This window comes from Callospermophilus lateralis, chromosome 10, assembly GCF_048772815.1.
Source record: "Callospermophilus lateralis isolate mCalLat2 chromosome 10, mCalLat2.hap1, whole genome shotgun sequence".
Taxonomy (NCBI): Eukaryota; Metazoa; Chordata; class Mammalia; order Rodentia; family Sciuridae; genus Callospermophilus; species Callospermophilus lateralis.
The window spans coordinates 120,865,750-120,892,357 of NC_135314.1; the positions used below are offsets into that span (position 1 = coordinate 120,865,750).

The 26,608-nt window shown below is 48.0% G+C and overlaps 1 protein-coding gene across 2 annotated transcripts in view; it reads left to right on the forward strand.

Annotated features, from left to right (window-relative positions):
* Positions 1-5,900: 5,900 nt before the first annotated feature.
* Positions 5,901-26,608, forward strand: part of Nmnat3 (nicotinamide nucleotide adenylyltransferase 3) — a 109,638-nt gene continuing 88,930 nt past the window's right edge. For both annotated transcript variants that reach the window (XM_076868259.2, XM_076868260.2), the window contains exon 1: positions 5,901-6,163. The gene's annotated coding sequence lies outside the window, so the exon portion shown is untranslated. The remainder of the gene's footprint in view (positions 6,164-26,608) is intronic.

A 26,608-nucleotide genomic window follows, 5' to 3' on the forward strand; every position in this document is an offset into this window, starting at 1 on the left:
AAGAAGGAGAGGGACAGGGAGCCCCTGTGTTTGTAAAGCAAAACCTTCCTAGTTATCCCAAGTAGACTCCTATTTACTTCTCATGGCCACCTGGAGCTGCCAGGAATCCACCTGTGGGGATTTTAATACCCTCTGGCTTCTCTGCATCCCTGTCTCCCTCTTAATAGCATCGTTTTGGGGATGGCCTCTCTTCCACTATGAGAGTCTTAGTAGGTGAGGAAATTCAAAGGAGTCGGCAAACACCTTCCTCAGGACAGCCAGGGGAGTGTGTACTAACTAACGTGGTCAATCAGAGGGCCTCTCCCAGGACTGTCACTCATGACTTAATGATCGTAAGAATGCCTAAGATCTGATCGGTACCCTGCAGTGACATCCCAACTGGACCATTTCTACTAAGAGCTCCTTCCTCAGGTTCTTGCTTTCTAGCTTTCCACGGCTGCCTTCTTCCTGCCTCTTTCTAAGCCCTGATCTCCAATCTTCCTGTGCATTCTGGGGTCCAATCCTACCAATAAAGCCTCTTCTATGGGGTGAGCAGAGACTGTGTTTGTTGATGGTATCAAACAGATGAACAAAACCCTAATAGTCCATCCCCATCACTGGCTTGCTGTGTGAGACCCTGAGAAAATCCTCTAACCTCTTCGGATAACAATCTCTTCATCGTAAAATGATGGCTTATTCTTTAAGTGTGAGCGTCCTGAACAATTTTAAAATTCTGATCACTTACAGAAAGCCCTTTTGTACCAAATAGGCTCTAATGAACATCAAGATCTGCATTCAGGTTTTAGAGGCAAGGGTGGGACGTAAAAGCTCCATTAGGAAAGACAACGGAAGCACTGGGGTGCAGCTGCTGGAGCATTCCTTAGACAATTAAGCCTAGGTAGATGCCAATCAGAATTCACAGAGCGCCAGAATGCAATGTTTTCATTAGCAAAGAGTCTTCTGGCCATCGTTTCCAGGGTCCACTTAAACTGCTATGATTTCAACTCTTCTTGGATCTAAGACCTCTTAATTACTCCATTGTAAAAGATGTTTTTAGGGGGCATTTGTTTTCCATGTGAATGCCTCTTTTGCAGCAAAACTTCAGCATAAAGGGAAGAGACCTCTGTAAACTCAGTCCACACCTTCAAGGGAAAAAAAAATGTTTTCTTAGAACAGCAAAGTGGCCCCAGTTCGGCCTTCTGTTCTAGCAAAAGCTCATTGCTTAGCTGCATTTAATAATCCATGAAACATTTCTATTAACTTTAGTGTGTATGAATTGTGTGGCTGCAAAATGGGTAAAATGAAATTTAAAAAAAAGTGAGAGAGAAGCAGGAATACAAAATATGCAGAAAATGAAAATAAGTGAGATCTTAAATATTTGATCAAGGCCTTCCCTTTTCAGGTAGCCAGTTACCATCTTGGGCTCTCAAATGCCTACAAAAGCCACGGAACACCATTCTGAATTATTAAAATGACAAGGGGAACCTTTTCTTTTTACTACTTTTTAAAAAAAGCATGTAGCCTTTCAAGCTAACCTTTACTTAAATATTTAACACAGACACAGGGTCAAATATGAACTAGCAAAATTTCTCAGTCAAATACTCAACCTGTAATTATGAATCGGTTTAGATAATGCAGCCCAGCCAAACTCCCTTTGACCTTTTTCTGTGTTCTAACAATTCTTTCCGGAGTGAGGAATCCAGTCTAGCTTACTTGAAAGCTTGCATCCTAGAATGCTTTTAATCTATGTATTCACTGATTTTATTTTTTTTTATTCACTCAATTCTGTTCTTTCACTTGTTTTTTTTTTTTTTTTTTTTCATTCATTCGACAAATATTTTTTGAATACCGACCAGGAGCCTGGCACTCATCTGGATGTGGAGATACATCCGGAAATAAAATATATGATAAAGACTCAGCTCCTTTGAACCTTACATTTAAGTGAGGGAGACAGACAATAAATAAAAATATACTCCACTAACAAATAAGAAGTACTCTAAAAGGGGTGTTGTGTGGGAGTGCGTCTTTGGTTTTTGGCAAGTGGAGTTTCAGAAGGCTGATGAACTGGGCAAGCTGCCTTAAGACTGGGGGATGTGTCCTGTCAGTGAGTGACAACAGCAACACAGTTCTGGGGTACAAGAATGCCCAGGGCATCTGTTATGGCTTGGAGATGAGGTGTCCTCCCAGAGCGCCTGTTAATGCAGGAAATTTCCAGAGGTCAAATGATGGGATTATAAGAGCTGTACCCTAATTGGTCCATTTTACTTAAATGGTTTTGGGCAGGTGGAGTTTCAGAAGTGGGTGGTACTGCAGACAGGTGAGTATGGCTGGAAGAGGTAGGTCACAGGGGACATGCCTGGCAGGGTGCATTTTCCCTGCTGCCCCTCCCTCCATCTCTCTTTTCCCACCAGGAATGGAGCAGCTTCTCCTTGCCGCAGTCTCTAGCTGGGCACAAATCACAAGCCACCACACAGCTTGTAGATTCAAACAGCAATTCTTTATTCCCGAACTCACACCGGCCGTCTACAAACACGTTCTGGGGGAATCCACGTTCTCTGCCCAAATCCACACCTCCTGGGCTCTGTCTCCCAAATATACTGTCTGACCCTAAGAACTCAAGAGGAACTCAGGCAGCAGGATAGGCCCTATTCTAAACGGGGAACACCCTAATCTCCTATTATGCTAAACCGGGGACACCCTAAACACGGATCCTCCCTGGTCCTTGAGCAAGGTCACCTTTCAGGAGTCCTTCCACTAGACAGCATGGGAGTACGCTGGCAAGGAAATTGTCATACCTACTTGGCTGATGGCTCCCAGCATCTCCTCCAGGGCCTTCCATCATGAAGTTCTGCCTCATCTTGGGCCCAGAGCAAGGGACTTGGCCAACCATGAACTCAACCCCTAAAACTATGGGCAATAATAAACCTTTCCTGTTCTAAGTTGTTCTTGTCAGGTATTTTGAACATAGCAATAAAAAAAAAAAAAAAAAAAAAAAAAAACCTGACTAAAACAGAGTCCAAGGGGGGACAGTAAAATCTAGAACAGAGGTAAGGACTAGGTGATGCTTGGAGAACTTGTCAAGGCAAAACACATGAGGGCCCAGCCAGCCATGGGGCCAACTTGAGATTTTTAAGCTAATTGTGGTCGAAGTCACTGGAGGCTTTTGAGTGGGGGAGTATTGCAAATCAACTCATGTTGGAAAAAGTCACTTTGGTCCAGTGGTAGTGGAGGCCTGCCTCCGTTGCTATAGGAGAAAGACTTGGCTTGAGCATTACCTGTTCGCCATCTTCCAAAGTACTCCCAATGACTGAGAAGTTTGCCCTCTGGTCATTTTAAAAGCCCACCAGTTTCCTTTTCCACATTTTATTTCCAACCAGGCAAACCCTGCTCTTTCTGAGGGAGAGCTCAGAAGTCAAGGTTAGAATGGGTGCATCTAAAGGCAGAGGTATATCCAGAGTATGGAACAGTACCGCACACCCAAAAGCCTATTTTCCAGAATGTTCTCAGAACACAGCTTAAACCTGTGACTCCCAGCCAGACCAGTTGCACACTGATTGCTTCCCAGCGTTCCCAGTGAAATTCCATCAGAACACCATTAAGTGACCCAGGGAGACTTCAGGATCATGTTATATCATAGCTTGAACTCCTTTTTATGCCTAGAAGTAATCTATTAAATATTCAAAATCATGAGCAAATCTGTAAGTTCCAGTTTTCCTCCTTAGAGACCTGCTTCCTGAAGACTTTCCTTGGGTGGGATAAGTTAAGGTGTGTTCTTTAAACTGCTTTCTAGAACATTCCCACGGGAATAGGTGCCTGCCTATTACTATGGTGGTTTTCCCATGCTTCCTTCTTTGACTGCCTTTCATGTTCTCTGTTACACCTCAGTTCCCCTCTTGGGATTCCTGCAAGTCTCAAATAAACTACTTGCACATGACTACTTGTTTGAGACCTGCTTCTGGGGGACTTGATCTCACCCATCTTCTACATAAACTCCTTCTCCTTCCTCAGAGCCATCACCAAGGCACCTTCCTTAAGCTATAATGGCAAATAAGATCCAGGAGAAATGAAACTTACTAATAAGGGAGAGGACCAAAAATTCTAACCCCATCATACCCAGGATCCAGTTGCTGCCTGTGATTGTAAGCAAAGAACATTGCTCACATGTAGGTATTTTCCCTTCTGAAAGTTAGGAGCCAGGTGTCTCCAGAATGGATTTCTCAGCCACCGCCTCTCCCCCACCTAGGTTAGGTAAAGTTTGGCTGTTACATGAGGTTCCTATCTCCTATAATAAGTGGTCACTGTCTCTTGCCCAGGAAGCCAGGCTCCCTTCTAGAGCAAGCCTTGGTCTTCACTAGCCCAGGAAAGAAAGCTTTGATTCATGGGGACTCATTGCCCAGTCTTTCCCTCCCTGGCCTAGGGTCCTGACTCATAATGACCTGGCTTCTGATTTTAATCTGAGACTCCTACCAATCCATCATGCCACAGGCTACATAGAGATGCTTAGAAATCCCCAAGCTCTCCTGGCGCTCCTGCCATGCTGGGGCATTAACTGACTTAATAAAGAAGAACCAAAGATCATTATTCTTGTATACTTAGATGTTAAGCTTACTTAATTCTCCCCCAAAGCTAGCTGGGGGGAGGATTCAATTACAGTGAAGGAAACTGAGGCTTGGAAAGGTAAAGCGACTTGCCCCAGTTCATCAGGTGGGAGAGAGGGACCCACAAGGCATGGACACTGTACCTTCGGCCTAAGTGGGAAGCCTCCTTCCTCTGGGTACTTACTGGGTGATAGCTTGGTGCTCCCTGTGCTGGGGGAATCACTGTTCCTGCCCAACTAACCTCATGAGAACACTCTGAGGATCTGGTGATAAGAGAGTCAGGACCTTACAGTGAGCTTCCAGAAGCACTCCCCATCCTCAGGTGAGGACCTGGCATTGTAGTTAGGAATACAAACCTTGACATCATCCTTGATGGTTTTTTTTTTTTTTTTTTTTAACAGTCCAATTCACTCTTTTGGGAAATCCGATTGGCAGAAACTGGTGAGTCTTGACCTTCCAGACCCTCGCAGCAAGTCCCTTGTGAGTGCCAGGAGTTTGGAGGGTTTGGGGGTGGGGAGCAGAGAGGCCAGACTGCATTAGGGAAGCAAATTAGAGACCCATATTACCTAAGAAGATCTGAGAGGCTTAGGACCTGAATCTCCCAGGTCCCAGGCTTTTGAGGTCAATTCTTTTTTTCATTCTAAATAAATTTTCCCTTGCTGGTCCTAGCTCTGTTTTTTTTTTTTTTTTTTTTCCTAAAACTGCCCTTCTCCATCCCCCACAATTGTGTAAGCTCAGGCCCCAGAAAACCTTCATGCACTCCTGGTTTGAGGTTTCAGCCCTCAGAGGGCAGGGCTGGAGAACAGAGGTGTAAATTTGTCAGGAGAAGGAAGCAGGGGCGCAGTAAGAGAGTAAATTCTCATCTAACATGGCAGAAAGTCAATAGATAAATCAAGAAATCGCTATGTAAGCTTATTTTTTTAGCGACAAGGGGTGACCACCAGAAGAACTAAACGACGAAGGAAATGACAAAAAGGGTTGTGGGTGAGAAGCAAGGGCGAGAGGCCTGTTGCTTCCATTAGAAGCACGTTACAGGCAATCATTTTATTTTGTAAAAAGTGCTCATGCATACTCTGATATACTTTGTGATTCAGCCCTAAAAAGAAAAAAAAAGAAAGAAAGTAAAGTGAAATTGAGAACGAAATGGAATACAAAATATAGGAAAATAAAAAGCAAACTCAGAAAGCTCCCGAAGGTTGGGATTCAGGGAAGGAGCGCGGGGGCGGGTGGTGGTGGTGGGCGTGACTTGGGTAAGGGGCGGGGCAGGTGGGGCCCTGTCCCCTAGGACCAACCCTCGGGGCGGGAGCTTGTGGCCCAGGGCTGCGTTCACACTCCGCCCACAGCGGGGAGCTGGGGGAGCGCAAGGTCAAGTGCGCGTAGACCCCGCCCCCCAGCGTGGGGGCGGGGAGGGCTAACCCAGGACAGTTGGTCCCAGCCGCCGGACAGTACGGGCCCAAGGCGGCCCTGCGTCGGGACACCAGGAGCGATCCCTACTGACCTGTCCTCCAGCGCGGGCCCAAGTTCAGCCCTACAGATCCCCAGTCCCCGTCGCTTCGGGTGCCACTGCGGAGCCTCGCGACTCGCAGGTAAGAAGAGCCGGGGGCCCTGGCCCGCCCGCCTGCCTATACCAGTGTGGGCACCCGCAAGGACCTGGATCCCGGCGAGGCACCTGGGCCCGCGTGACTCCCGGTGGCGGCGGAGACTTGGGCGCCAGGTGGCGGCGGAGCTGCGGATTCCTGTAGCCCAGCACAGTTCCGCCCCTGCTTCCCAAACTGTCGGTTCTCGCTGCGTCCACCTGCGCCCCCACCTCACTCCGTTACCCGTTGAACTTCAACCTCAGCAGGCAGACCACCTTCTGCACGCATGCACGCAACAGTGTAAAATAATATCCACTCATCTTCCTCGTGGGCTGCTCAGTGCTCACCTGCCACTGGGCCAAGTACTGGGGTCACAGTGATGGGCTGACAAATGCAGTGCAGGCCGAATGAAGGCCCTGCAAAGGAGTGCCCTACAGGAATAGATAATCCACACACACAGGTGTAAAAGAGCTAGGAAGGAGAACTCCAGGGTGCTGGAGAATGTTTATCAGGACCCCAACTGCAGAAGCTGCTGGAAGTCAAACTTTCATGGGAATCAGAGTTCCAGGGTGGAAAACAACGGAGCAGGCATGTCTTGTTGGGAGAGAGTGTGACTTGTTTGAGGAAGGGAGTCAGAGGGGCTGGCCTGCAGAGAGCTTGGCTTCCTCCTGTGTAAATGGGACTGTTCCTACTTACTGAAGATGAAAGCCCTGTGTATAGATGAAGGTGCCCTTCTAGGGGAGCAGTCAGGAGAGCAAAGTGGAGGTGTTCTGCGGGGACTCTGGGTGGCCTCTAGGACTGCAACTCAGCAAACTCCCCTCCTCTCTCCTGAGGACGTCTCCTCTGTCAAGTGAGGGGTTCCAGTAGAATCTCTTAGGCAGCCTGCTCTCTGAGATGAGGTCTGGTTTAGCCATTCATTCTTCAAACATATAACTGGTGTCCACCTTCCCTTGCTCTGAGGATTCTGAGAAATCAGACAGAGGCACTGCCCACAAAGTGACAGTTCCAGCCTGATCAAACCCAGAGTAAGGGGTCCGACCCTCTGACCCACCTGGGCACTGCCAGCTGCATGAGTCCCCCGGGACTTGGGGCTCACGCTTTACCATCAGATGTCAGTTGCTTCATGACTTTCACTGGTGACTCTTAGCTCTTGGTGTCACCATCTACACCTGGTCAGAAGACTCCCCAGGAAAAGCAACTCTGCTGGTCCCTTGCTGAGGACCCTCAGACTTTGAGACCCCCATGAATTTGGGAGACCCTTTTAGGTTTCAGGAATCACCTGTTAGGCACTTGGCATGTTTTATGGGCTTGAATAATCCCAGGGTCTCCTATGGGTCTGTTGGTATAGAGGTAGGATTTGCTCCATGGAAGCCGACTGGGAGGCCCAGGGAGGGGGGGACACAGTCCAAGGAGGAACCTGGCATCATTCGTGGGGAGTGATCAAAACCACAGGACAGATGTTAACAAAATGGTGTTGGAGAGAGAGGGAGAGATGGAAGCCCTGGTGCAGCCCCTCTGTTTTCTCTCAAAGACCACAGCTCCCTGTTAAAGAGAGAAGGGAAGCTCAAGTCTTGGTGGTCACAGACCTGGCACTTCGCAACTCTGTCCCTGACCCTGGGCAGTCACTTATCTCCTCCAATGGGAGGACAGTGGGAGCTAAACAGGTGCTTGGCATTTCATTGTCCCCGAAGAAACATTAACTCTCACCCTCTCCTTCTCCTGCATGAACTAAAATAGAAGTTAATAACAGCGCCTACCTTAGTGCGTTATCCTGAAGATTGTCTGGATACCTAAAATACACTGGGCCTGCCTGACTTGTGGAGGATACTACTCTGCTGCAGCTATTGTTATGCCTTGTTCTGGGTAAACATCCTGGGTGGAACTAAGCAAGAGGTGGGTTGGGGGCAGGGCAGGGACTTAGGGGACTGGGCAGGGTGATTAGAGGGGTAGTTGGATTATCTTGTGTAGTGGTGGTTTCCCCAGAAGCACAGGCCTCCATGTGAGAGGGATGTTCTGCATGATAAAGGGCCTGGGGGAAGCTTCTGTCAAACCACAGTGGTCCAGCCTATGAAGACTCAGGCCAGAAAAATAGCCCAAGGTGGTGGTGGTTGGGGGGAGAACTAGGATTGGAAGAGAGTCTAAATGGTCTTTTTCAATGTTGCCTCTAACACATGGCCCTATACAGGTCTCCTTCAGGGGGCTACTTTCCTTTGCTCTGTGCTGACCTCCACCAACCAAATGGGTATGGGAATTGTCTGGGACTGTCTGGCTCTCTGTGAAGACCAATTTTATAACCCCTGCACCTGGCAGAGTATCATGTCTAAAATGCATGAACAAAAGAATGAATAAAAGAAAATAAGCCCAGAGACAAACTTTTTTGCTGTATACACATGTGTTTTTTAAAATGGAACCTGTAGCCCAAGAAAGATAACTATTGTTCGTTGTTGTTGTTGTTTTGCTGAGGGCCAAGCATGTTCATGCATGTGGCAGCTTCGTGATGAACATGAAGCTTTGTGGTCAGATGATGTCACTGCTGTCACCTCCCATGCATCACGGAAGCTCACCAAACCTAAGCTTTTGCATCTGTAAAATGGGATTCTTTGTACCTAACTCAGCATTATGCAAGTTAACTATATGAAGCTCTGACCTCAGTGCACACAGGCAGTATGGGAAGCCCTGAGCCTATAATAGCTGGTGTTATTTTTTATTATATTTATTATTTCCCTCTTGATCACCAGTATAATGAGGAACCACAGGCACAGGTGTGTGGCACTAATTCTGGACTCAGAATCATGTGGTAGCAAAGGTACTTTGCAAACACTAACCGGACAGTTTGTATGAAATGCAGTGAACTCTTGTGTGTTTCATTCATTACTTAAAGCACTTGACTGTGAGATCTTAAAAGGAAAAAAAAAAAAAAAAACTGGAAAATTATAATTTATGTGCCTTTCAAGTTCAGGTATTTTATCATCTAGATAAATCTTCCAGGCATCTATGTTAAACCACTTTGAGCTGTCGAAGCTCTTAAATAAAGTGGCTTGTTCTGACCAGTGTCTGTCTGTGATTGTTTATCATAGTTCCCTGGTAACGATGGACAGATCCCAATTTGCAGGGCAGGACTCAGGACAGCAGCTCCTGCCCATTCTTTTAGCCTTGCAGTTCCATACGAAGGTGTTGAACAAACCACACTGGACTCACAGTTCCCTCGTCATTGTCTCTGTCACGTGCACATAACCCATGTGCCAGTTTAGAAATTAAAATAGCAAAGGATTCTTTGTGTTTGTGTCAGTGCATGCATGCATGCTGAGGGTGAAACCCAGGGCCTCATGCAAGTGCTCCACCAATGAGCTACATCCCCAACCTCAGAAGAGCAAGGCAACAGTGGCTAGTGTGAATCTGGAAATCAGCTCTGGAGTTGATGGGTTTGTGAGTGAGAGTGTTTTGCATGAGGGTGATAGCATCTTCTGCAAGCCTGAGCTGTCTGCTCTCGCTTCACAGGGGTGCTCTCTCTTCCCTGACCCCTTGCCCAGGGGAGGCCTGACATCTTCCTGTTCCCTACTGCCTCTGTCTCTGGCCAGAGCTGCCCCTCCGCCCATAGTCCCTGGGCAGCTGCAGCCTGTGGCAGGAAAGCCTTCCTAGATCGGCTCCTCTGCCTTCCCAGGTAACTGTGGGCACCTCTGCTGCATGCCCCTCTCCAGCTGCCCAAATCCTCCTCTGCAGAGCTGGGAGCACTTCCACAGCTATCCAGGGGTCCTGCACCTGGTGTTGTGCCTGGCCCATCATCAGATCTCTCCTCCTTCCTTTCTTCCTTCTTTTCTACAAATGTTTCAGGCAGTGTCCTGGGGATTTGAATAAGCAGTTAAGACGACACAGTCCTGACCCTCCTGAAGCCCACACACATCATGAGATGGATTTAATGAAAACAGAATTAAGTACATAAATATCCACAGCGACCCATCATAAACCGGGTCAGCTGCCACGACTATGTGTGGAAATGGGACAGAGACAGCCAGTGAGGACATGCGTTCAGCAAGCCCGTAGGTGTCCATTGGAAGGTCATATTCATTTATTCACATGCCTTTAAAGACTGTTGTGTGTATTTTCTATAAATTCTGGTAAACAGTGTTTTGTGCTGTGGGTAATCCTACTGAGAATGTGTATTTTTTCCTTGTAATTATTTTTTATTTATATATGACAGTGGAATGCATTATAATTCTTATTACACACATAGAGCACAATTTTTCATATCTCTGGTTGTATACAAAGTATATTCACACCAATTCATGTCTTCTTACCTGAACTTCGGATAATAATGTCCATCACATTCCACCATCATTTCTAAACCCCTGCTTCCTCCCTTTCTAGAGTCCTGTGCCCTATCTAGAGTTTGTCTATTCCTCCCATGCTCCCTCTTCCTACCCCACTATGAATCAGCCTCCTTATATCAGAGAAAATATTCAGCATTTGGTTTTTTGGGATTGGCTAATTTCACTTAGCATTATCTTCTCTCATTCCATCCATTTACCTGCAAATGCCATGATTTTATTCTCTTTTATTGCTGAGTAAAATTCCATTGTGTATATATGCCACATTTTTTTAATCCATTCATCTATTGAAGGGAATCTAGGTTGGTTTCCACAGTTTAGCTATTGTGAATTGTGCTGCTATAAACATTGATGTGGCTGTGTCCCTGTAGTATGCTATTTTTAAGTCCTTTGATGATAGACCGAGGAGAGGGATAGCTGGGTCAAATGGTGGTTCCATTTCCAATTTTCCTAGAAATCTCTATACTGATTTCCATATTAGGTGCACCATTTGCAGTCCACCAGCAGTATATGAGTATACCTTTTCCTCCACATCCTCGCCAACACTTATTGTTGTTTGCCTTCATAATAGCTGCCATTCTGACTGGAGTGAGATGAAATCTTAGAGTAGTTTAATTTGCACTTCTCTAATTGTGAGTGATGATGAACATTCTTTCATATATTTGCTGATTGATTTAGGCCCCAATATTCTTAATAAGACTCCTTTGGCACAAGAATTAAAACCAAGAATCAATAAATGGGATGGATTCAAACTAAAAAGTTTCTTCTCAGCAAAAGAAACAATCAGTGAGGTGAATAGAGAGCCTACATCTTGGGAGCAAATCTTTGCCCCTCACACATCAGATAGGGCACTAATCTCTAGGGTATATAAAGAACTCAAAAAGCTAAACACTGAAAAAACAAATAATCTAATCAATAAATGGACCAAGGACCTGAACACACACTTCTCAGAAGAGGATATACAATCAATCAACAAATATGTGAGAATGTGTATTTTTAAAACAACTGTGCTCTATCCGCCAAACGGAAGAAGGATCCTACTGCTCTGGGTCACATATTCCGTGGTGGTCAGCTTCCCTCCACGGGTGAATCCAGCTGGGCGCTCTAGTTGTCATTGTCACCCATCTCATCCTGGGTGGCAGCAGTAGATGGGCATCCTGCCCATTCCCAGCTCCTTTTGCAAGGTTCATGCCAGAGCCCTCTCCCTCCCAAGCCACAGAATCCACTGGGAAGCCTATTTGCTTTCTTCTTCCTTTGATACCTCTGAGCACAACAGCCTGAGGGCCCAGCATAGATTTGCTCACCCAGTGGCCTGCGGGCTCCCATCTGAGAGGGGAGAAGGGCATAGCCCACCTCAGATGTCCAGAAAGGTTGGGCGCACCCACCCATGTGCATGCAGCTATGGCACAATGGCTGAGTGGTCCCCCACCCCCGCCCCCGCAGAGCTCTGTCATCCTAGCACAGTCTCTGGTGAGGAACCAGGGGACTCCAGAGGGACACCATGCCTGCCCTCAGGCCTGCCAGTTCCTCTGAGAACAGGAGACAGTAACACCCAAAGACTTGTTTTAAATAAGACAGGAGCCAAACAGCCCCGGAAAACATTCTCTCTCCCTAGTATATCCTGAGTATTTTTAGTTATTTTATTTGTTTGGCCAGAGCTGTTGACAAAATATACCTTCCATCCCCGTGGGTCTTAGAGGTAGATCTTATTACTCGAGATTAGCTGTCATCTTCCCCAAAGCAAAGGAAGGAGACCAGCGTGGCTGTTCCGACATGGGGGAGGCCTCCGTGTCCCTCCTGATGGGGCGGGCTGCACGGCTGCAGTGTAGACCGGCGGGTAAAGGCTGTGTTCCCAGGGCACGGCTTTAATAGGATTGTTATCATGTGGCTTGTTGCCACAGAGCAAAGAAGAGGGAGCTCTGGAAATCTCCCTTCCATAAAGGCTGACATCCAGTGATGGTATTTATGCCTCTTGAAAGCTCGTGTTAAGTGGTGGATATTTATGAAAAGGGTTTTGAGGAGTAAATGTGTCCATCAGTCAACCTGGAACTTTTTAGAGCTCCTCAGATGGTGTTAAATTAGACCAGCCTTCTTCCTGCCTTCCGCCTCCATCAGCGCCCCGCCCCTCCCTTGCTTCCTCTTATAAAAATGGAGTGTGAAAGCAGGGGAGAGCCCAGGCAGGGGCCTGGAACTGCCTTGCAGAAGAGAATTCGCATATTAGAAGCAGAACTGCAGGGCTTGGCGCCCAGACTCTGGCCCTTGCTGTCTGGGCACAGTGTCTGGAGGGAGAGGGGAGGCCAGCTGACCAGCAGGTTCAGACTAATGGCCCCTAACCACAGTCAAGGCAGCTCTGGGGCGGGTGGGGAGAGGGGAATGAGGAGGAAACAAGTGATGGAGCTAACCTGGATTGGGGCTCAGTGAGTGGCAGGTGGGAGAGAGCCAGTGTCGGCGTGGGTAAGGGAATTTGCCACATCAGGGGAAGCCAAGCCTCAGAAGGCTGGAAATTTCTCTGGGAGCAGGTGATCATTAGGACAAAACGCCTGTTACATGAATGAGTACAGAGGAGTTTAACTGGAAATTATTACTGACTTTGGAATGTTCATTTTAAAGATCAGAAACAGGTGTTGACTGAACACACCCTGTCCTTAGTATCAACGCCTGCTCTGCTTTGGATCCACCCCCCCATGTCTGCCCACCTTCCGGGAAACTTTTAGAATGCGGATCCCCATCTTTCTGACTGCTTTCTTTGTGAGAAAAAGGATGCTAGTGTCGGTTAGCTGCTTGATATTTTGTCAGTAATCAAAGGACTGAAGATGACAGAAGCAGAGGGGCTGCCTGTTGTCAGTGTCACAGAAATGCCACACTACCTCTTGGCTTCTTCTGCAACTCTGCTTTAAGAAAATAATCTGAAAAGTGGAAAAGGCACGGTATAAAGACACTGTCTCCATCGTTACTGATAATGGTGAAAACTTAGACGTGGTCTGAATGCACAGAACGGCAGGATCGTGAAATTATAGAACACCAGGTCAATGGAATATTATGCAGCCCTTAGAAACACAAAGGTTGGTAGCACGGGAAACCTTGGTAGCACATGCACAGAGTGCCAGGAAGGATCCATCCAGGCAGATGGTCTGCAGGGAGCCCTCCAAGGGGACAAGAGTTGTATACGAACAGTAGAATTATAGATACCTTTTTTTTTTCACTACGTCAAGTTTTTTGGCTTTATTGTTCCTATGATTTATTTTTAAAAATCTTAAAATGAACCAAGTTAAATAAATAATGATCTTTTTGCTGTTTTCAGTTTTGAGGTCACCACATTTTAGCATCATCCTGAATTAAATCTGTCTGTCAGCAACTTTTAAAGTAGACTGGGCTCCCTGCCTCCCTGTCTGTGGTCCAGGGCTATATTCTGGGTCCCCTGGCCAAACTCCTACAGGTGTGTTCCTGGTCCGGTAGACTCAGCCCTCAGGGTTTTATTGGTTGATGAAGAATACTGGCCCTTCTGGTCTCCTTCTGAAAGGCAGAAGTGGCACAGGAAGAGGTGGGGATTTGGTTTGCACTTTAGGGACCTCATTGATGAAATTTCAGCACCTGTGTCCTCAACACACACACACACACACACACACACACACACACACACACACACACATCCTAGATCAGCAGTTACCTGGGGCAACTCCAGTTGTTTCTGCCAGTCATCCCTGTATGCACACACCTTTTGCTGCCTAATGCTGGGCAAAGCCTAATGTCTGGCCAACAGAGTGTCCTAAGTGGCTCCATTGGCCAAACATGGGGGAGCCAGGACACGTCTTTGTTGGAGACAAAGATTTGAGTCTGAGTGGTTTATTTGGAGTGGGTTCCAGGAAGCACCAACAAGTAAGGAGCTGGCCAAGGAAGCGTGCCATCAAGTAGACTTTATGTAGATCACATCAAGTAGATTACATTCCAGTGTGGGAACCGGAGTGTCATCCTGCTGGTAATTCCCAGAGTTATCCTTTCAGAGGGCCGGGAGCTGGGTTTTCCAACCCCGATCCTGTCGGTCACTGGGTTGAGCATTGTTCCTTAGGGGGAATTAGTTGGTGGGTTCTTCTGTTAGGTTCTGATCTCCAGGTTTCTAGCACCAGGGCAAGCAGAAGCAGATGCTGGTAGTTGGAAGCCAAGCTGACGGGGTTCCAAGACAGTGAGGCCTGAGGCAGAGGGTACAGCCCTGGAAGCATCTGCTGTAAACAATGAGCACTCCCAGAGGCCGAAACAGAAGACAACCCCATTCATAGCTCCACGCTAAAGAACAGACCCAGTAACTCCACGTTGAAGACTGCATTAAATAATACCAACCTTCCCCCCATCGCCAAAATTATGGGACCACTTTAAGAAAAATATTACCATACTTTTTCCCCAGTGAATCAGAATAGACCCCAATCTTGGACTTAAGTAGCCAAAACTAGTGCTCTGTAGCTGTCCCCTGGGAGACCCAACCCTTGAAGAGAGAGCCTGGGTGTTTAATGAGATTTATCTGTACCTTGGCAATGTTTTCCCTTCTGTCATAGCTCTGGTATTTAATAATTTAATAAAAGCTCCTGTTATTTCTTTAGTAAATTGAGATGATTTTAAAAGAAAACTTCATCGGGAGAAAAACATTTAACCTCATTTGCATCAACCCATGATTATATCTCCCATGCCCTGTTTTTAATATTAGGACTGGATTTACTACACAGACACTAATGCCAGAAAATGGCAGAGAATTTCTGTAGTTATGGCTTTAGGCGCTGTGATAAATGTTTTGTAGTCATTGCCTTGATACTGAACACTCCATCTCCAATTAAAGATTTAGTAAGCTCTTCATCAAAACATCTCCATCAAAATATCACAGTTGAGGTACGAGTTACGGTCATGCTGATGTTTCCACTGAATTCACCCTGTGCTTGTGTGGGTCCCGATCCATACTGTAGGTTTTTTTTTTTTTTTTTTCTAAGCATGAAGGAGGAATAGCAGCAGGAATTCAGGCCATAATGCAGCTTCCCTGAACACTCGCCATATGTTGATTATTATGAAGTCTTTTGGTATACTCATCACCACGAACAAAGGCTTCACTCCAAGAGATGATTTAAAAGTGTTCATGTGGCAAGTACAATAGGGTCAGTGGCTGGAGTTCATGTGCTTTGAGTTATGGGCATTTTAGGATTTGTCCAGGAGGATGCTAATGTTTCAGAGACAAGATTTCCCTTTTAAATCGTGGTCTGAGATGCATCCCAGGAAGACTGGGAGGACCGACCTTCTATTCCATGTGCTGTGTCCTGTGCACACAGCAGACATCACCACCAGGGCCATTACCTGTCCTCAGAGAGAGCTCCCCATGGCCCCCGGGGGTCAGGGCTGGCTCACTAGTCGAAGCCTGTGGACTCTCTCTGCTCTTGAACTTTCATGTTTGTCCCTGACATTGCTGGGCATGGATGACAAAAGCCACTTTCATACCCCCCCCCCAAAATAAAGGAATTCAAGAGGCAGCTGTTTTGATCACCTTGTGGCTTTCCAGCCACCTCTGGGTCATGCAGGTGATAGTCATTTAGTTCAGTGTTTATACTTCTTTCTTTTTTTTTTTTTTTTTTTTTTTATCATTGCATTTCCCACCCCACCAGTTTCTTCTTATTGCCCAGAAGATGAAGCAGGTAGCCCCAGATTATGTGCTATTTTTCTCTCTTAAAAAGTTTGGTGGAAGTCACTTGTGTTCGTGGGAATGCATTGAGATTTTGATTTTTTTCTACACTTCAGGGTGACTGCTCTGCTATAGGTCCCCAGTGACCTCCACAGCACGAGATCTTGCAGGATTTCTCTGTCCCTGTTGTCTGTGTGGCATTTGCTGTCTCTGACCAGGCTCACCTGGGGAACCCCTGTCTTAGGTTTTCCTCTCCTCCCTTGCGGTCCCTTCTCTGACCCCTCACCTGCTGCCCTTCTTCAGCTGGCATTTGCAGGGGGACAGGCTTCCTTTGGCCTCCTCTTTCCATGCACCTCACCTGGATGTTTCCATCCATATACGTAGATGCCTCCATCATCCTCATCTGCACCACGCCTCGTCTCAGGAGCCCGACCTCTGTGTCCTGATAAATTGTAGTCTGTGTGTGACTCCTCTTGGGGCTCCCACTTGCATCCACAGTCGGCACGCTTTGGGTGTTCTAGACTGTTCCTTCTTTCTTAGGGCCAGTGAGCACTTGCCCTGTCAGGTCATTTCTGAGTCCCAGGTGAACCGTCGTCAGCCTGTCAGGAAGCCCAGGGTCAGTCAAGCGCACAGACGAAGTCCTACTCCTCAAAACCGAGACGCTCACAACAGACAACCACCTCACCGGCATCTGTCACAATTCTGGTTGTGGCGGGGTGCAGTCAGGCAGCACCGTCTGTGTCTCTCCAAGAGCCGTTAGAGGGTGGCTGGGACTGGAGCCACCTCCCAGGCTTCCTCCCTCTGTGGCTGCAGCTGGGGCCTCAGCTGGAAGGGTGGCTGGAGCGTCTCATCACGTGGCCTGGTCTCCTCACAGCAGGCAGAGGGACTCTGAGGACACACATCCCAAGAGGACCCTGCAGGAGCTGGGCCACTGCCTGGGCTCTACTCTGTGTCACTTCTGCCATCTTTTCCTGTGTCCTGCCTAGCCTCCCGGGGACAGGAGACGTGTCACCGTCTCACTGTGAAAAGAGCTTGTGGACAGGAGGGGAGTGACAGGAGGAGCTGTGACAGTGTTGGAAAGGCATCTTGTCCCAGCCCCTAACGTGCCTCAGAGAGCTGCCTAAAGTCCACAGGGGTTTATGCTCAACGTCTAATCTTTCTACTAGCAAATATATTTATAAGATATAAAAGTTAAGAAAAAATAAAAATATACAACAAAAGTGTCCCTCCCAGAGCTTCCATCCCTGCTCCCCTCCCCCGCCCCCCAGAGGATCCCTGTTGAGTCTTGTGGTCCTTCCATCATGGTCTGCGTGTCTCTTTATATCTCACTCTTTTTATATAAAACACCGTCTTCTACACCCACCCTTCTGCACCTTCCAGTTTTCACGTGTCATCCGTCTGCAAGGACTGCCTTCGCAGAGGGCTCTCTGTCCCTCTCTGACATGCCGTATTCTATCCTGTGGTCACCGTGGCTTTCCAGTCTGTTTTCTGGGTGGGCCCTAGGGACAGTGCTGCAGCGAGTACCATGTGCGTGTCCTCTTTCCTGTCAGTGAGTAGCCAGGGAGGCCACACCAGTCACGGGCACGCTCTTCCCAGCACCCTGTGTCTCATCCCAGCATGGCTCTTCCCAGTCTCCTCTGTCCACACGGGTTCTCAGAGGTCAGCGACATGGCCACTGCAGCGCCACACTGTCCAGCACAGAGCTCTGTGTCCACCCTGTACAGCAGAGGTGGAGACAGTGGAGGAGGAGGAGCAGGGAGGTGCCTGGCTACAAGTGACTGAGAGGCCTGTATTCCGCCTCCTCCAGTGTCATCCGTCATGGAGTCCCTTGATGGCAGTTACCGCTCCAGACTGCGGTTCCTCCCTCAGGGTCTTGCTGAGACTCGCTGGCCTTCATGCACTGGGGTGAGGCCCACCCCCGAGCCAGTGTTTGTAGACTTGCTGGCCAGCCCAGGTCTGCTGCCTGGCAGTCTGTCCTGCTCCAAACTACCACCAGCAGGCTTTGTTGTGGTGGACGATGTGGATGGGGTTGACCAGAGGGCCGTGAAATCACTGGTGAATTGCTGTCCTGATAAAAAGCCAACATCATGGAATGTTCCCTTCCGGAGGAAGCATCTTTAGTCATTTCTATTAGGAACTGTATTCCTTAAGGAATATAGGTTGATTCAGTTAAAGTAAAGTGACCAAACTCTAAGCTCCACAAGCAAGACTGTTCTTGTCGCTTTAAAGAAGGCATCCTTGGATGGCATATGTTCAGGATTCTTTCTGTCGTAAGAAATAAAAACTTCACCCAAACTGGGTTAAGAAAACACTGCGACTGTGCCTATTGTTACAGAAAAGTGTTTGGGTATCAGGCCCAGCTGGATCCAGGTGCTCAGAGGAATCTGGCCTTCACTGTCTTCCAGTTCTTCTTACCACTGTGATGGCTTTATTCTCTAAGGCAGCTGTGATGGCAGTTTTGGGCTTCTATGGCGTTCACAGCTCCATTCTTTTGCCCAGTGTGCAGATTGAACAGGGACTTGTTAGTCCTATAGAGATAATGTGTCCACCCCTGGACCAATCAGTTTTTCCAGGAAGTGGAAGTGCTCTGCGCATCTTGATTATGCCAGAATCCTGAGGAGTGGTGGCTGAGCAGTTTAGAACAAAGGGAGGCCGGCCAGCACGGTGGCGCTGTCTCCCAGACACGGGACTCCAGATCTGAATTTCAGACTGTGACCCGTACCCGAACCAGACGGTAGGCCTGGGAGTTAGGAACAGGCTCACTGCGCCCATCTCTCTGCTTTTGTATATGTTCGAAAATTGGTGTGACAAAAGTGCTTTCTTAAAAGAAAAAATAAAAAAGAGGTGCATCAAGGAAAGAGAAGGGGGCTTTTTTGAAAACTCTCGACAAACCAGCCTTCTTGTCCCTGGTTGCTGTCTGATTTTCTTGCTCTGTTTTTCTTCTCGTTGTACAAAGAAACCTTGATCTTTCCTTCCCTCTAAGCTGGGGATTGGTGGAAGACACTTGACTTTAGATGGGTGTGGTGTGCTTGCAGGGGTCTGGGGGGATGTCACCAAAGGGCCCTAAAATCCATGTCTCTATGATGCCCAGCACAAAAGCCTCCGAAAATTCCAGCTGGGAGAGAAGGATGTCTGAGCTGTGCCCTCGAGTCTGCATCTCCCCCTTTTTGGTTGGTATTTGACCCTGCAGGGGAGACAGGCCAGCTGAGGGCTTAGGAGGCCCGGGGCCTTCCGATCCAGAGAGTTAGGGAGAGGCCCAGAAGCCCAGCCGGGAACTGGCTGCTGGAGGAGATCTTAGCTCTTAGACCATCTTTGCATTTCATAGGTGAGGAGTCTGAGGCCAGAGGAGTGAAGTGACTGGCCCCAGGCCACACAGAGGGTAGCAGGAGCAGAGCTGGTACCACCTAATAGTTGCGTGGCCTCCATGAGCTCGGTTGCCTCTCTGAGCTTCTGCTTCCTCACCTGCCGTGGTGGGTTGAATCATAGCCCTTCAAAAATGTCCACATCCTAATTCCTGGGGCCCATGACCACGGAAGGTTACATGGCGTGGCAGACTTATGGTGGCAGATGAAGCTGAGCTTGCTCATGAGCTGAGCTGAGGACAGGGTGAGGATGCTGGGCCCCCTGGACGGGCCCTTCTCATCACAAGGGTCCTTCTAAGTGCAAGAGGGAGGCAGGAGGGCCAGAAGGAGGAGCAGCATGAGAGAGACGGCCCCGGCCTCCGCTGGCTGAGGATGGCAGGGGCCACAAGCCAAGGGGCAGAGAAGCTGGAAAAGGCGAGAAAGGCCTTCTGCCCCAGACCTGCAGACAGGAGGGCAGCCCTGCCCACGTCCTCATTCAGTTCCTTTGGGACTTCTGACTTGGCAGAACAGTAAAATAAGAAACATGTATTGTTTTCAACCACTAGGCTTGGGGTGGTTTGTTAAAACAGCCATAGGAAAACCCCATGCCTCTAAGGGGCAGTAGTCATACCTGCCTCAGGAGACTGGCATTTAGAGCCAGGGACATGATGTCTGATACCAGCAAAGTCAAGATGCTCAGTAACAGTAATGTCAGGGGTGTACAGTGGAGGTGGGGTCATTAATATAGAGCAGAGGAAGGGTAGTCGATGGCCATTGTCTTTGAAGAACCAAAGTTGGGGGGCTGGGATTGTAGCTCAGCAGTAGAGCATTCGCCTAACATGGGCGGAACCCGGGTTTGATCCTCAGCACCATATAAAAATAAAGGCATTGTGTTGTCTCCATCTACACCTAAAATAAATAAATAAATATATTAAAAAAAGAACCAAAGTTGGTGCCTCTGATAAAGTTCGAATGGTAGGAGGTCAGTAGGAGATGCCAGGTGCCCAGCAGGGTGTCCGGTGGCCCCTGTGGGAATGCCCCACTCCCAGAGTCCATGAGGCCTTCCTCCTCCACTTCCCCAGCACTCCCCACTCCACAGCACCATCCTGCAGGACAGGAGGCCAGAGCTAGCTCAGGGCTGACCCTGTGATGCTCCATCATAGCCTCAGGGATCTGTAGGATGTGGGCTCTGACCCCCAAGCTTCTGCCTGACCCTGTCCCTGGGGCCTTAAGGAGGACTCACCCCTCACCCGCAGTGTGAGTAGGACTGTAGTGAGCTTACCCTGGACCAGTCCCTGCTCGGGCTCTGTGACCATCTTCAGGACAGCCCTGGATGGCAGGTCTTTTTCCCCTGTGTTGAAAGGAGCAGACAGGCTCCACAAGGTCGGATGTGTTGTTCAAGGTCGTAGAGCTCATCAGGAGAAGAGCAGGACTACAAACCAGGTTTATCTGGCTCCAGATCCAGCTCCTGGACAAAGATGGTCACCAGGAGAGGAAGAGAGATGGCCTCCTTCACTGCTGACTCGGGGGACGCGGGGGTGCCGTGGCCTGTGGAAGTAAGTCTCCCCAAGTCCCTAGGTGGAGGGCCCCAGAAAGGAACACCCCTCTAGTTTCCTCCCATACCTCTGGGATGAAGGAGCCTTGGTGGGACAGGTGGGGCACCCTTGCTTCTCAGGGACTTTGAAGGGACATTCACACCTGTCATTTGCTCTCAGTCACCACAACCATTTCTGCATTTTACTTTTCAAGATGACACTTGGACTGGTGTGAGATGATACTGGGGAATTTTTGTTAATTGTTAATTTTTTCAGGTGTGATCATGACATAGTGGATAAGTAAGAGAGTGTCCTTATTTTAGGAACCATCCTTTAGTTTTGAAGTATTTACTTCGGGAAAAAGAGGTGAGGTAAACATGGCAACACGTGAATGACCCTTTGGGGACCTCTGTGTGGACGTTCCTTCTGTTGTTTATTTCCCTATGATTGTAATTTTTCATAGTAAGAAGTTATTATTTTTTTAAGGCTGAGCCTCAGAATGTCTGTGACACAGCCCTAGGTTCCAGGAGAAAACCCCCAAGAAGTCACTTGAGCAGAGTGGAGAGGCCTCTTGACCCCAGGAGGACGGAGGCTGGGAACAATGGGTAGGTCTGGAAGGACATCAGATGGCCAGACCTGATCCAGACCTGATTCTGGGTCTCGCAGGTGCACAGGGGATCTGCCAGCCATCTAGGGTCAGCCCTGAATCCAGTAAATAAGGAGCAGCTGGCCCATGTCCCCTGTTGCCTGGTCGTGGAAAGTTTTCTTACCATGTGACTGTCTTTCCCCAAATGGGGGGTGAGTTTCCCTCCCCAGGGGCAAAATTCCTTTGCTTTATTGCAATACAGGAAAAGGACCGTGTTATTTTGATACACAGCTCCTCATGGTGTGTACTACTTAATAGGTATTACATTTGTCACTGCAGATCCCCCAGCATGGCTTATTTATTTATATATTTTATTTTTGGCCAATTCTGTAATCGCTACGGTTTTACATGAAAAGTTCATTTTTCAAACATAGCATCGGAGCAGATAATCAGATTCCCCGATCTCCTGTTATCCCCCTCTTCTTTTGTACTCTCCCTTATCAAAATAGCCAGCTGGTGAAGAAGAGCCTGGAACTATTGTTCTCCCCTGTCTCCTCTAACTCTAGGGTAACAGTATTGCCAAGGACGTCACCAAATCCCACAGCCTGTGCTGAGCATCTTTTAATGGAGACATCACTGCTAATCAAGAAGCCAGGTTTTGCCAAATACAGGATTAAGATACTCTCTAAATACAGTGTTATCCTCCAAACAAAACCATTCCTTTCCTATGAGCCTTTGGAAGTACAAACGAATGACCAATGACCTCTTAGTGGTAATTTCATAAATTCTCGGGGAAATGAATTGAATCAGATCAATATATCTGCAGATGCATCAGACTTTTTGAGCTGAAAGGGACTTTAAGATGAAGCTGGTACAGCTCTGTTAGTGCAGGAAACATTCATTTTAACTGCATAGTCAATTCTCAATTAACAAGGGTAATGGAGTGGAAGGAGGTCACTGATAATCAAAAATCATGACGAAAATAAGATTATAGTCAACACTCGATTTTCTGAGGGCTGATTAACTGGCATGTGGATTAATTGAGGTTAAGACACAGTGGGCCCTGGGATGTCATCCCTTCGGTAATTGGCCAGCAGCTTCTCACCAGCTGACACTCCCACCGACCCTCTGTGCCCCAGGGAGGAGAGGGGTTTCCTTGGGTGGCAGTGACCTTGGGTGAAAGGGCACTGATGGTAGAGACTTCCTGGGAGCTAGGGAGAAGTAGGGGTGGGGGCTTGTTCCACTAACCCTCTAGAACACCGAGTCCATGTGCAGAGCATCAGAACCACCCAAAGGCTTATTATGCCGTATTGCTGGCCCCCCGTCCTGATTTCCCATCCAGGAGGTCTGGAGTGGGACCTAGGAATTTCCATTTCTAACAAGTGCCTGGGGGTTGCTGATACTGCTTGTCTTTGAAAACTGCTACTTTCTAAAACAGGTTTTTCACCCCAGACTGCACATTAGAATCACCTAGGGAGCTTTTCAAAGCTACTGATGTCTGGACGTGCCTTGACCAAATCCATGAAAGGCTCTGGGTGTGGGACCCAGCAGAGGAGAGCCAGAGCTCCCCAGGTCGTGCTAATGCTCAGCCAGGACTGACACCACTGCTCCAGGTAATGTTCCTGCCCCCCAGGAATCTGCCCAAGGCCGCCTTATGATTCTCCCTTGGCTGTACCCCTCTGTTTATTTGTCTAATATTTTTCTTTAAATCGAGGGTTTATCATGTAAATAGATGTATTGGAAAAGCAAATCACATATTCATGTAGGAAAACTATTTTAACAGGCCAGGAATGGGACATAAGTATAAACACAAATGTATTACCTGTTGACACTTTTAAGTTCTCACCTGGAACCATCTTGAATCCCATCACACTAGGGGGTCTCCACTCTGGGACTGTGCTTTTATTGTCTTGAATATGTTGAAGCCCTGGGGATGGAACCTAGGGCCTCACACATTCTAGGCCAGCACCATACCACTGAGCTGCATTCCCAGCTCTTTCTAAAATTTTTATTTTGAGACAGGGTCTTGCTAAGCTGCTGAGACTGGCCTTGAATTTGCAGTCCTCCTGCTTCGGCCTCCTGAGTAGCTGGCGTGCACCACCACCCCTCACTTGAAAATGTGTTTCTTGATCCTTTTTCTATTACAAAAGTGATGAAATACACTTATTTTGTTTTTTTATACACTCTCGTGGACTAAGGAGAGCAGTGCTAGCTCCGAGCACACCTAATTTGCCTATAAGACAAACAGGTCTAAATGCAAGCAAGAGCAACTTGTGTTACACAATAGCCCCGATTAGGTGACAACCTGTACGTCCAAAATAAAGTCACTGGTCAGTAGGAGAATAAACTGTGGTGTCGCCAAATAACGGAAAACCCCTCAGAAAAGAAGCCACTGTTGATTCACACAACAATATGGATGAATGCTGAAACAATATGGACCATGCTGGCTGAAGCCTGATGCAGGCGATGGTGATGTGTGATTCCATTTATACCTAAAACAGGCAGGACCACTATTTTAAAGACTTAAAATAGTGGTTGCTTCAGGAAGGGGGATGGGCTCAGCAGTGAAGGCGATGTTCCAGATGTTGCTAGGGTTGGAGTGACATGGACTCCTGCATTTGTCAACCATCGAATGGAGCTGGGGTTATGGCTCAGCAGTAGAGCACTTGCCTCGCATGTGCAAGGCCCTGGGTTCGATCCTCAGCACCACATAAAAATAAATAAATAAAATAAAAAGTTACCAAAAAAAAAATTCATTGAATGGTGTGCTTGAGAATGGCACAGTGCATTGTGGGTTCAGAGGCGGGGTGGGGGGGACAGGAAGAAAGCTAAGCAAATCCTTACAGAAAGCGAATCTGACCTCTGGTCAGCATGCACCTGCTGAGGTGGGCGGGGCTGAGTGCTCTGTTGCCTTAGTCTTTGAAAGGCGTCAAGAAAATCTAGATTGATGAATGAATAGAAGGGTAGATGTATGATCAAATAAACCTCATAAAGTATTAATTGTAGATTTAGGGATGGACATCCAGGTGTTCACTTTAAAGTTCTTTCCCTTTTGCTGTATGCTGGAGATCTTCAATAATACAGGTGGGGGTGTTGATACCGATGTTCAAAACGAGTACTTCTCTTGCTGCCTGAGCTCTAGAAGGAGCCACCCAGTGGGTCTTACTGTGATGGCTCCTCACCAATGTGGGATGGGAGGGATGAGCCAGGAGTGGAGGGCAGGGTGCTTATTAAGGAGCCCTGTGCCTGGAGAGAAGACAGGGAGTCTGGGGGGTGGGGTGCTGAGGGCATTCCCTTCCCTCCCCTGTGCTGGCTCCTGGCTGCTCACTTGGACAGTGAGCCCTGGGGAGACTGTGTTAGATGTGAGCTGCCAGTGCCCCCAGGGTTTTGCCACAGAGAGGGGCACCTCCCAAGTCCCTCCAACCACAGGACCCCAAAACATGCCACCCCGATGCCTCACTGGCCATCCTGAACCCAGGGGACGCTGAGGTTGGGGGCACTGGGGTGTGCGCAGGTTGGGCAGGTTCAGTGAGCAAGAAGAGCCTTCTCAGGTGTGGTTGGGGGTTCTGGAGGGGACCCCATATCATTGACCAGAGGCACCACTCTGGACCTCAGGGTCTTCCCTGCCTTCAGCACAGCCCCACAACCCATCCACTCACCTCACAACACTCACAGCACACACCCTAGTATACACTGCATGGCATGATTTACACATGGTGCAGTGTGGCCTCTGCATCGTCTGCCCTAGCAGCACACCTGCCTCCTCATGTGACATTCACACCACCCTCACACACCCCTCTCTGGCAGACTCCAGCAACACCCCTTACAGCACATAATCCTGTGGGACACCTTGTGACACTACTCCCAACATGGCCACTACACACTCCCCCACCTGGGTCATACCACTGCTGGCCCCTGGGAGGCCCCTTGTCCTGCCATTGGAGGTGGAATGCCCTGGGATCCCTGTGCTGTCAGAGCTAACCTGCTGTCCCCTTCCTTACTGCGAGGATCTTGAGATGCAGGAGAAGAACCATGTACTCTCAAGGGCAGAGCCTATGGCTGATGTCTAAAGGGTGGTTAATATGCTGATGACGTCTGTTGTCTCCTCCAAAAACCGAAGGAGTCCATCTTGAATACCTAAGAGCTTGGGGCTCAGTTGGGAACAGCCTGGATCCCTCGGGCTCCTGTTGTCTCTGACTCTTCAGGTGGAAAGTGAGACGGTGCATTCCCCATGACCCACAGGAGCCCCTACCTGCCCTGTGTTTCCTAGCTCTGTGCCTTTGGACCTGGCCTCCACCTTCAGTCTTCTCAGAAATAAGATGGCCCTAACTCTGCACAGCGTGTGCACAAATTAAAGACAGCGTAGGTACAGGCACAGCTACTGCCGAAATAGGAGTTAGTAGGCCTAAAAAGTACCCAGTACACTTACATTTATCTATTGTAATTGTTACTTTTATTATCAATTTATTATGATTTTGGTGTATTATTGTCACCCATGAAGATTCAGAAGGTGAAAAGATAATATTTGGAATTCCTGTAACTACAGATTTACTTTTTTTTTTTTCCCACAAATGGTGTTTTGAACATTTAAGTAGCTACTTGCTTTTTTCATATCTTACTCCTGCCCCTCCCCCACTTCTAAAATGAGTTCCTTAAGAGCAGGGACTATGTCTCCCACACCTCTGTTTCCAGGACCACGCACAGTCATACATGGAAGATGTCAGGGATCTTGAGGTCAGCACAATTTCTTGACTAACCAATCATCACAGAAACAACACTGTTCAGTTTGTCCAAACGGCACTCTCAAAACAAAAGCTGCCAGTAGCACCTTCAAAGCCACAGTCACGTCCTCATTTGCATGCTACTCTGTCACTTCACGTTACATGCCAATTAAATGGGACATTAAGCTGCCAATATGTCTGCCACTCTGCTTGGTAGAATCCGTTTCCCTTCAATCAGTGACCTGAATTCATTGTCTCCCATCTATTAAGGAGGTCTGTCTTCCCCCCACGAT